General features: G+C 36.2%; 1 protein-coding gene across 4 annotated transcripts in view; it reads right to left on the bottom strand.

The window, feature by feature from the left end:
* Window positions 1-12,548, bottom strand: part of LOC131427561 (laminin subunit alpha-1) — a 458,469-nt gene that overhangs the window by 344,352 nt on the left and 101,569 nt on the right. The window lies entirely within an intron of this gene.

The raw sequence follows: 12,548 nt of genomic DNA, 5'->3' as shown, positions 1-12,548 counted from the left end.
ATTCTCACAAAGAATCGAATCAAGGTATACGCCCTTATTCTGAATAATGACTTTTTTTTGATCGTATTTCATTCGTATTCCTAATAACGCTAGCAAAATCAAAGGTAGCTGGATTCGACCGAACCATATTCGATCGAAAAACCAATACGCCGTTATTCAGAATAAGGGCGATAATTGTCTCATACAAAGTTCCTCAGTTGTTTTGATCTGACGTGTGGTTCCAGAACCACTATGTAATATGTGTAAATTTATGGAAAAATGACCACTCAATTTTCTCTGTTATTTCTGAACCGAATTCCACAAACTGAAATGTACATGAAAGGTCTTGAAACTCTTTAGAAAGGCGATCCGAATCCCACTTCTGACCGCTTCCAAATATATAGGACGATGAGCGTCAAAACTTTCAAACCGTCATACAAAATGACGATGCAAAACCGGTACGCATCGGTACGTGCTGTTACGGAAGAAGAAAACATCACCGCTTTGGCGAACGAAGCACACAGCGTACTTTATTCAATTTCGTATACAAAGTACGCTTTGTGCTTCGTTCGCAAGGGCGGTGGTGTTTTCTTCTCATGTATCAGCACGTACCGATGTGTACTGGTTTTGCATCGTCATTTTGTATGATTGTTTGAAACGCTGTAAGTTTTTGTTCTATTTCATTCACTCGTATACACTGTACGAGTGAATGAATAGAGAACGAAAATTTACAACGTTTTCAAAACAATACCGAATTCATCGGCTGAGATTACAAACGATTATAGTAAAAATAATAACAAAAATTTGAATCCAATCAGGGGACGGGTGTAGCGTGTTGGGTAAGTCGATGCCTTCCACACAGCCCGTCTGAGTTCGATTCCCAACCTGCTTTTCTGGCGCAAAGACTCGACTAACCTTACTGTTAAAACCTTTGTAATGGAAACAAAAAAAATCCAATCACAAAGCATGTTTCGTTATGCTGCTTGAAAAGTATTAATACCCATGTAACGTGAATTTCTTATACAACAGTAACAGGAGCACAGATTTTCATTTGGTTTCATTTTCGTTTAATTGACTCAATCGAACGGGCGCATGAGATGTGAATCAACCAGCTTTAATTCCAACAAAGTCTTTGTCTTTATAATCAACATTTGAATTGAACAGTTTTTTCATTGAACTTTTTACATGTTGGTTTACATGTCCAATGGTCATAAAATTTACGACACAGATAAGTACGAAATTTTCAAAGCGGATTTTATAACTTTTTGGAGTTGTTAGCTATTGGATAACTTCAAAAATTTGTTATGACTGTGTCGGTCTCCGCGTTCCGGCTCTGGAAATAGAAATAGATTGTAAAAAATTTCATCGGGATTTGCATTGATTTCTAATGAAATGTTAATGAAAGAGACATCATTAAGTGATCTCAGAAAAAATCGAGTGCAAATTTTATCCCGTAACTCTCGACCCGGAAGTTTCATCCGGATAAAAATCAATAGCAGGCTTTGGAAGACATTTTCAACTTACAAACTTAATTGAAAAAAGTTAGACTTTTTGATCTACATTGTTTAAGAACGGTCCCTATTCTTCATGAAAAAAAAGGATCATTTGCATCATCAGTTCGACATTTCAACTTTTGGATTCGACATTTTATCTCTTACTTTCTTTGAGAAGGACCTAAGCGAATAATCGATTGACTTGGTGTTTTGGGTGTCCCGGGTTGGCGGTTCAATGCATAGGACGCTGGTCAGTTGTCGTATGTTCGAGCCCTGACCTGGAAGGATTCTTAGTGTCAGTAGGATCCATAGTACTAGCCATGCAATGATTCTGTACACTAAGAATCGGCTGCGAAGTTTGTTGAAACAGAAAGGCCAAATTCCACAAAAGAACAGTAATGCCAGGACTTTGCTTTGCTGGTGCTTTGGGCAATGTTTTAGGTAATAGGGTTTCTATGGAAAAAATATACACTCTTTAAAGAAATGTATTTGTATTTTTTTCCGAAAATAAAACTTTAAAAAGGAAGTATTTTTGTTAAAAATAGATGGAGAAATTATGGACCAAAACGTTATTGTCTGCTAAATATGAACTACACAGATAAAAATATATTGTGAATTTACATCTATTTTCATGCACATATTTAGAGCAGGTAATTAAACATAAAGATACTTTAAAATTCTGTAGGTTTCAATAGAATTTAATGGCAAACTAAGCGTTATTTGAAAGATACAGTTATATTCATTGAAAATTCAATGCGATCCAATTTAGTTTTGCATCGATGAAGATTTTCAATCAAAATCTCGATTCAACCCATGTCAATTACATGTTACTATTGATTTACATGCCATGTAAATTTCATTATTTCTTTCTGTGTACTGAAATTTTTATTTTCGATCTATATTTCATATTTCTTTAACTAAACTCGAACCATAAACCATAATTCGAGGTTTGATTATTTTGCAAACTTATAATATTACATAAAATTACTATATAACAGAATTTCTACAAGCACATAAGTAAAAAGTTACCTACTCTTTCAGAAAAAGTTGCTTATAAGTTAACAAGACTCCAAAGGATTAGCAAACAGCCGAGAGTTGTAGTTTTCCAGTCAACGTGAAATTTGAATTCACTGTATCCTGAGAACGGAAGTATTCGTTTAACATCATTTCGATTAAAAAAATTGTGATCTTTCACAAAAACGTGACTAAAAAGATTTAACATAATTTTAGAACAATTTTGTTATGTTTAAAAGACTATAACTATTTGATCCATTCCAAAGAATACAAAAATCAAATTAAAGAAAAAAATTCGTGATTCCCGGTGGAACCGCTGTACTGTTTTAATCCCCCTAGTGATCTAACAAAATTTTACTTATTAATGCATAGACTAGAGTTGTTACTTATGTATTTAGCCAAAAAATGAAAACAGTATAATATTTGATCGGAAATGGTTCTATTCTTTGTCAAAATATTGCCGTAGATTTTCAACACACTTTTGCATACGCTTGAACTAATTTTCATAACCTAATTTCCACTCTTCTTGGGGTACCCCCAAAACATGGTTTTTGAATGATTCAACAGCTTCTTCAGGAGCATTGAACGCTTTCTACGGAGTTTATTCTTCACGGAAGAGAACAAATAAAAGTTGTTAGGTGCCAAGTCAGGACTATACGGCGGGTGCACGTATCGCATCAATTCGACGTTTTGGGTGCTCAAATATTCGGTTGTTTGAGCCGATGTGTGACAGTTTGCATTATCATGATGAAGAATGATTTTGCGTCTTGCGTTTGTTTTCCTTATTTCACGAAAAACTTCTGACAAACAAAATGGTGGTATACCAATCAGAATTGACGGTCTTACGATCCTCTAAATCAATGGTGGCGACATGTCCGTTTATACCGAAACAACTAGCCACCATTTTCTTTGAAGTGCTTCGAGTACGAACAACTTTTGTTGGATTTGGTTCTTCTTGGAATACAGTCGTCTGCTGTTTAGTTTCGGGCTCATATGAGTAAATCCATGTTTCGTCATCTGTGTAGATGTTATACACAAAATTTGATGCACCTCGATTGATTTTTTTCAGCATTTCTTTATACCAATCGACACGAGTCTATTTTTGAGCGATTTTCGAATTATGTGGGATCCAACGTAAACAATTTTTTTACGACTAAATGTTTATACAAAACATATAAGCTTTTCACACCAAAGTCCAAGGATACGTCACATGGATCTTCCGTTATCAGATTTTTCACAGCATCGATGTTTTCTGCCAGAACAACTGATTTTGAACGACCTTCTTTGAATTAATCGGCAAGCGAACTACGACCACGATTGAATTCGTTATAGCAGTTCTTTTGCAGTCGCATAGACACGGTGCTACACTGCCAAAAGTCGAACTAAGTTGATTGAAGAACTCTTTGTTCTGATAATCCACAACGAAAATCGTAATAAATCATTGCACGAAAATGTTCACGATTCAATTCCATTTTTTTCAACTCGCTGGAAACAAAACAAATAGCGCTCAAATAACACAATGTTCTAAAGATGATAATGGTTAAAATGTCAAACTTTATGATGGAAACGTAAAATCCACCGGGCAACACTTAGTGTTGCCAAGGCTAAATACATAAGTAACATCCTACTTATGTTCAATTTCAAAGTATTTCAATCATGTCATCATAATCCAATACGACCTTCAAATTGGAACAGCGTGAGCGATTTAGTACCTGTTTTGAAATGTTAATTTTATGGGGCGTTGATATTGATGTTCTTAATAAGTCTTGCTGGTTCTTCCGGAACAGAAACTCACCGAACGGTGTACCTAAAACAGGTATATTAGACTGTCAACTAACTCGAACGGCTGTTAACGAAACACCTGGGGAACGTGGGGTATAATAATAATAATAGATACTTTTTTAAGTGCTTATTTCCATCTATCAATGCACACATAAATGTTATGTGTACCGAACAGTGAACCGTTCCGAAAAATTGGAAATTTTAATGATCATTAATTTTTCGTTGGACTACCGAAGGTTTTCTAGATAAATGTCAAGTTCCTTTCAATTAATATGGATAATTGTACCAACATTTCGTTTTCGGTATTAATTGCTTTTGGGTGACATAAATTATTTATCCGCAATCGAGCATTACCCCAACACAAATTTCCACTGATTGAAGCCAACCCAAACGATTAATACAGGAACGAACCTCACAAGTCACACAACACTTTACAGGGAAAGATCAATAAATTCAAGTTTACATGCCTTCGCCAGCCCGAAATTCCCTTTCAAATCGCGGTTAATTAATGGGTACAACCTGCTGAAAGCATGTTCCTGACACAAAAACGATATCGATGTGATCTTGTTTCATTTAGGGGGTCTCGTTTCTGTTTCCGTCCCGTGTCCCATTCTCCGCCATCAACAGAGTCATGATGGTGGCAGAACGCCAAAAAAAAACCAACGAGGTACGTCACAGTCATCTTCAAATTATGCGCATCCATGTCAAGCCGGCATACGACAGTTAGGCCCAGTTTTCAAAATCAGGCAATAAATCGAATTTCACGACCGTCAGTAGAAAAAGTAAATCCCTGCCTAAAATATCCGAAAATTCGTAACTCCATGCGATGGAACGAACTCATGAAGTTCAACCGAATTCGAGAGCTTATTTGTGGAACAAACATTCGCGGCGGAGAGAGTCGACCAAAAGGCATATGCCGCTCAGCATATAAAGCATAATTCAATTATACGTACCTACTCTCGTCAAATTTATGGCTTAGTTTGTACGATAAATAACGCTAATGAGTGTTTCCGCAGAGATTCTTACTTCCCTGCATGCCTAAGTGCCGGATTCTACAGTGCCACGTGAAATAGATTTATGAACTGGCAACGAACTATGAATAGGTTTGTGTGAGATTGTTATGACTTTCGAAGTTATATCGTGTTACTTTTTTATTGTCTAAAAATGTGAACTCGGTGTCACATTCACGTGTTGAATTTTCTAATCTCTATTATTGATTACAGCCTGGATTAATAATTTAAAGTTTGCTAGGCGTCAATATCTAGTCTTTAAGTTAAATTTATAACGAACCTAAGCAATCCTAAACGTCCCTATGAATGAAGTCAAAGGGTAGAGAATCCTCACAAAATAAATTGACTGCACAAGTTGTACAACTACAAATTTGCTCAACACCAAAGCGTTTATGGTTACCGAATGTGTCTGTGCTCAAACCATTTCAGGCTTGTGTTACACTACCGCACAAATCTCATTGCTACACGGTTTAATTGAATTCCAATGTTTTATAGCCTCAGTCAAAAGACACAAACACTCAAAAAGGCTCCATTAGCACCTTATTGCGCATAACTTTCTTATAGTTAAAAACTGCTTACAAACATGACCCCTTTTTCATTTAAACCAACGGAATACTCACCGCGGCTGTGTACGTGCTCACATTTGAACATGATATGTACAGCTTTTTCGTCACATTTCAGATCGGATTATTCGAATCTAACGACTCTTGACTAATTGCTCAGAACTCGCTTAGTTCCAAGTTATTAGTATAATTTCAATCGAATTCCATAATGTTCGACTTGTAACATTGAATCGTTACTTCAAAATCCAATTTGGTTATTAATTTCAGTTCAACGGACACATTACGAGGCCTACTGCGGTGACAATACACTGACCAAATAAAATAAGACATTCCATCCGCCAGGCTCAACAAAGTCGACCCGTGCCCGTTTATGTTCAAGGCTGACACTTTTCACGGGAGATTTACGACCAACGACGCGAGGACGACGGCGTATCTTTTTGTTAAATAGATCATAAAAATTTCAACATTTTTTTATGACTTTCGTCAGAGAGAACAAAGAACCAATACCCATCGGAAACATCGGTACCACCGTAATGAACTTCAGAATGGGGTCTCCGGATAAGTTTGCCCCCAGCTTACTTGCGGCGCTCCGACTGTGTCAGTTGGGTGTTAATTGCATTCTTTCAGCCGCTGTGGCCAATCGTGAGAAGTGGATTTCACTTTGACATAACCACAGCATGCTGCATTGCGCACTGGTCAAAAATTTAACAGTCTCAGCATCGATGGCTGAACCGCATGCGAAACAAAAGATGCCCTTTGTTTTCGTATTATTCTATCGCTTATCAACAATGAAGGCTAGCTAGGTCGTGTTCTTCTAAAGGAACATTATTTTTCGATCTGAAAATGGCAATTTCAGAAAAAGAAAAAAACAGGCGAAAAGTATATTGAAAAATTCATAAACATTCTGGTATATAGTTACCAGGAGCTGAATCTCCAGTTTTGGACAATACCATAAATCAAATAAACATAGATTTCCCAGTGTAATATTAATGTAGTTGAGCAACCCGTGACACCAAAAGCACCGTCTGGTGGAGAATGGGTGCGTAAATGCTCCTAAAATGCATGCAAAAATTGCCTGCGCATTTAACACAACCACAGTAGCTAATGGAAAAAAGTACACCCGTTTGTCACTAGAGGTGCTGTTAGTGTCACCGTACAGTGAGAAATCTATGTTTATTTGATTTATGACAATACACACTTATACAAGTACTCGATTTTTTAAAATATTTAAATATTAATATTGCAGTACTGATTCGATTTAGGAAGCCGGCCCAACTTATAGTTCGCTCTACATTTCAAAGAGATGACTTTTCTAACTGTAATTTCTTTTTATATCTGTCACTTTTGAGTTACAGCATGAGTCTGGTCGTCAAGTGATGAGATACCAAAGTGATGTCTATGGAGACATTTGGTGAGCTGTATACTATTCTCTATCGCGAACGTGAAGGATTCTGCGGTTGCTTTCCTTTTAAATTGGTTCGTTCGCACACGAGTTAAATATTTTTCTACTATTCGCGTTCGAGTTGATTTTTATTTTTCGTAGGAATCGTCTATAACATTCCTTGTATTATTATTAATATTATTAGATCGAAAAAGAAAATTTCAATAAGCTCATTCTTCAGCTCATTCTTGAATGAATCGATACTGGGAAATATTTCCAATTGAAGGGTTACTAAAATTAATTTGATGGACACAAACAGACCTGTAGTTCGTGATTCAATAAGTTCAAAAAGGGGTACGGGTATAGCGCGATGGGTTAGTCGATGCCTTTCACGCAGCCCACCCGAAGAGGCGAATGACCTTAAGGTTGAAACCTCTATAATTGAAGCAAAAAAAGTTAAAAAGTCTCTTAATGGTTTACAGCACTTCTATTATAACTTCAAACTTACAGAATTAAACGATTACATTACTCGAGTTCCACGAAATCTCGAACCTTTTTCTTGATAAGTGGAAACGGATACGGAATCAGGGTATTTGTTTAATTTTACCGGCCTTTTCTTGATGTTCTTTACTGCCTTTGTACGACTTGTATCCAGTTTTTAGGAATGTTCGCTGATTCCGTTCCACACTCAGCGTTTTCTAGCAGGTTTTGAGCACTCGACAAACTGTTTTTTAACATCCTCAGCACTTTAGTCAGCTTCGAATCAAAACACTCTTGATTTTTCAGGTATTTGTGCACAAAACATTTTCTTCAATTGAGTTCCATTTGACGATATTTCTGATATTACAACAGAGAACAGACATCCAAGTAGAGATTACAATATATGTAAGAAATTCAATGATTGATTTAATACACGCTTAGAAAAAGTGACTCAGAGTTTGAGTACTAGTTACTCATTTTCAAATGATACATGGAAACGTCAAAAATTGAGTAGTTACCATCAATAATAATGAGTAACTCTTACTCTAAATTTGAGTTTAACGCAAAAACTCATTTTTATGTTACTATTCGCAGGATCAGTCTAAAAGTTGTAATAACCATTTATAGCAACAGGTTCTATTTTTTGTTAGTGAGATCGCGTATTTCAAGAGTGAGTCACTTAACATAAACGGTGTTGTGTCTACAAAAACCACAATTTTTAGACTGTCCTCTTGGTTGTGCCATCGACGCAGTTGTTGTGTCCAGAAGTGATCCGTACTGTGCTTCAGAATGGAAACAAATATGCACAAGTGTGTCATTTATGAGGAACAAGTGTCTGATTGGTGCCTGAGAAGTACTGATATGTGTGTTAAGTTAAGATTAACACAATACTCCAAGCAATCGCCACTTGATATGTATGAGTATGATTATTTTATGTATTTCGTGTCAATTACTTAATATTTTAATACAATGCAATTAAAAAAAGAGCAATTTTACGCAAATTTGATATATGTGGAATAAAATTTGATTCAGAATTCAACTAATTACTCTATTTTTGGCACATGGCAAATAAAGCATTACTCAGTAAATGGGTTCTTGCGTGCGAGCTTTCACACAATGTAAATTCATGCGTGCAAAGTCGTGCGCAATGGTGATTTTTAACGGATTTTTACTTGTATGCTTTACACAGCTTTGTTGAAAAACTTTGTACTAGCTTGGATGTCTGTTTTCTGTGATATTACTTTGACCAAACTTGTCCTATATGTTATGTATGAAAATGTAAACAAACCACTGTCAAAAATTTTCGATTCTCAATACAAGAGACGTTCTTAAAGTGCACAATGGGTGCAACAATTTAGTCAGGCCTTAATTTCTATGAATTGAACCATCTGTTAATTACTTACTAATTACTTCTTTATAACCATCTTTCAAAATGACATACAGGTGTGTTGCATATCATACTATGTCTAGAAGTTATAATTAGCTGTTTAGGAAGACTAATTGCTTGAGTACGATTGATGAGACTGGGAAAAATATACAAAGAAGAAATCTAAAGTCACTCTATAATTATTGTATCCATTTGATGCAAATATTGCATTAAAATGAGGCTAGTCGATGTAAATATGACGACGATTTGCTCGGTATACAAAATGAGTCATCGGAATTCGAATAAGAAAACACCTACCCGGGTCACAAAAGTATGAAACATGTTTCCATGTGTAAACAAAACACATTCAGTTATATTTTTTACCTTTCTCATATAAAAAGGTTATGCAATCACTGTGAAAACCGACTTTTGAACCGGGGCCCAGAGGGTCGGGTGTCATATACCACTCGACTCAGTTCATCGAGTACGCAAAATGTATGTATGTCTGGATTACTTACTCATTTTTTTCAGAGATGACGAGACCTATATTAAAAATCGTTGCTTCAAATGAAAGGTCTCATAGTCTCAAACAAAACTCCCAAATTTTATCAGGACCTGACTTTCCCGTTTCGGAATTATAGGGTAAAATCTGTTAGAAATTTGATACCATCACTTAAGGCGGTGTCCCAGTGTTCCGATTCCGGGAATATCGGTTATATATTCCAAAATGGATCTCACTCACTTTTCTCAGCGATGGCTTGACCGATTTTCACAAACTCAGATGAACTTGAATTGAAAGGTCTTTTAGTCCCATATTGAATTCCTGAATTTTGTCGCGACCCGACTTCCGGTTCCGGAATTACAGGATGAAAATTGTTCAAATATGTATACCGTCACTAAAAGCGGCGAAGAAGAGCAGGTAAAATACACAGAAAAAAATTATGAGTTTTACATGTAACATAAACCTACAAACGATATAATTCATAACTACTTGATTTTTCAAATGACGCAATATTCAACGCGCACAAAATTTTACACGCTCCGAGTGTAATTTGCACTCGGCTACCAATTACCGCAGTATGGATTTATATGTATCTAATGTTTCTCGGTTCAAGTCCCGCTGTTGCAATCGATCTTTTGTTTTTTATTTCATTCGGGTTCAAGCCATGTAGTTTTCAAATCACACAATTTTACATGTTCTTGAATATAAATTTGTGTGAAATACGACGCTCCAGTTATTTGCATCTTATAAGATGTAAAATCACAAGATTTTTTCGAACTGTGTAATTACTGAACTCGCCTCAAAACAATTTCAATCGGTAGTCTTTGTCAGTAGACGGCCAAACAAATTAATTTCGGCCTTCCTGATTCCCGGTGCTCGATTCACGACCGAAGATTGTTGCCATAGACTCAAAAATGGATCCCAGTCCCTTTTTTCGAACTGACTTCGATTATAGCGGCTCCCGGATTCCGGTTTCGCATTTCGAACCTGCAATAGTGGAACTCATTTCGTTTTTACCTTTTTTTATACATATAAAAAATAGGTATAGAATTCGCTCAAACTTTAGAAAGAATTTCCGAGACCCGGAGGGCCGAGTGTATTATACCAATCGATTCAGCTCGACGAACTGAGCAAATGTCCGTTTATGTCTGTATGTGTGTTGTAAACAAAGAGATCGAGATCTCAGAGATGACTGGACCGATTTTGATCAAACTAGTCGCAAATGAAAGGTCTCCCCATCACCCTGAACGTTATTGAATATTTTTGAGATCAGATGTTTACTTTTTGAGTTTCACAAAGTTTTATGTTAAAATTTTTACAATAATTGTATCAATTGACATTGATAACAGAATAAATTTTTAGACTTAGATTCCGCATGATAATAGCTGTCCAACAATCTATAGATTGTCAAAATCCGCCCATTTATTACGGAGATATCGATATTTGCTTGGGAGCAACGTGAAACACGATTTTTTATACTGTTAAATACAATTATTACTAAGTATCAAAAAGACTGTGTACAACATCCTTTTTCATGACATATTTCCTCGGACCGATTTTAGCACGGTTCGTTTTTGGCATCATTATCGTTCGAATATGATATATAAAGACTGTCCCAGAAAGTATGGACACACTTTGATTTCGCTGTAAATAGTTCACAAGTGTTAGATATCAAACATCACCGCTTCGTACAAACTCAGTGATCCGGCTTCAGTCTACGTCGCAGAATTAGCTGCTATTTAGTATACTCTTGAGATCATTGAAAATTTACCCAAAGACCATTACTTCATTGTCACGGATAGTTTAAGTTCAATAGAAGCTCTCCGTTCAATGAAGCCAGGAAAGTATCCCCCATATTTTCTGGGGAAAATACGGGAACACTTGAGAACTTTATCTGGTCGGTCTTATTTAATATCCTTAGTCTGGGTCCCTTCGCATTGTTCCATTCCGGGAAATGAAAAGGCAGACTCATTTTTTTTTTTTTTTTCATAAATACGTTTATTTCTTAAGGCAGTTTACATAAGTTTTTCTTCGCCGTAGCATCACTTTTACATAATATTCTTATCCTAATTTAATTCTAACATAGTCACAACGTTTTGCATTTATTAAAACATATTCTCTTATTACTTAAATATCATCTTAGGTAACTCGTCATTAATTATGAAATCTACTCGGAAATATTATTTGAACCAAACGATTAACTACTATAAATTATAAAATAAGCTGTTATTTTCAGACATTTTGTTAATAATTTCATAAACTGTTTCGAGTTTGTTTGTATCATTACATTATTTTTATTCTAATTTAGCTATTGGTTGAACTCATGGACGCAGCTGGGATCAGAACTAAGTCTTGAAAGGGGCCTTTATTAAATTGAAACTCCAGTTTTCTTTATGAAATGATAAATAAGTTTCATGTATGAAAGGTCACGACAAGCAAGAATGTCTCGAACTGGGATATTGGATAGTCTACCTTGGGTACGCAAAGAATTTATTAGTTGAGATCTGACATCACGATACTCCACGCATGTCCAAACGACATGATCAATATCGCGATAACCTTCGCCACAAGCACAATGATTAGTCTCGGAGAGCCCAATTCGAAGGAGATGTGCATCTAACGTGTAGTGATTGGACATGATTCTAGACATCACACGAATGAAATCTCTACTCACATCCAGTCCCCTGAACCATGCCTTTGTCGATATTTTCGGAATAATTGAGTGCATCCACCGACCCAGATCATCTTTATCCCAAGAAGCTTGCCAGCTGGCAAGTGTTCTTTGGCGAGACGAGCTATAGAATTCGTTGAAAGCAATTGGTCTCTCATAAATTTCACCCTCAATAGCACCACGTTTGGCTAAAATATCGGCTCTTTCATTGCCAGGAATGGAGCAATGAGCCGGGACCCAGACTATAGTGATTAGATAATTATTGTTCAATATGTCGTTCAGGCACTGTTTTATTTTGCCCAGGAAA

This window comes from Malaya genurostris, chromosome 2, assembly GCF_030247185.1.
Source record: "Malaya genurostris strain Urasoe2022 chromosome 2, Malgen_1.1, whole genome shotgun sequence".
In the NCBI taxonomy this organism is placed as follows: Eukaryota; Metazoa; Arthropoda; class Insecta; order Diptera; family Culicidae; genus Malaya; species Malaya genurostris.
This window is presented reverse-complemented; position numbering and strand designations above follow the sequence as displayed.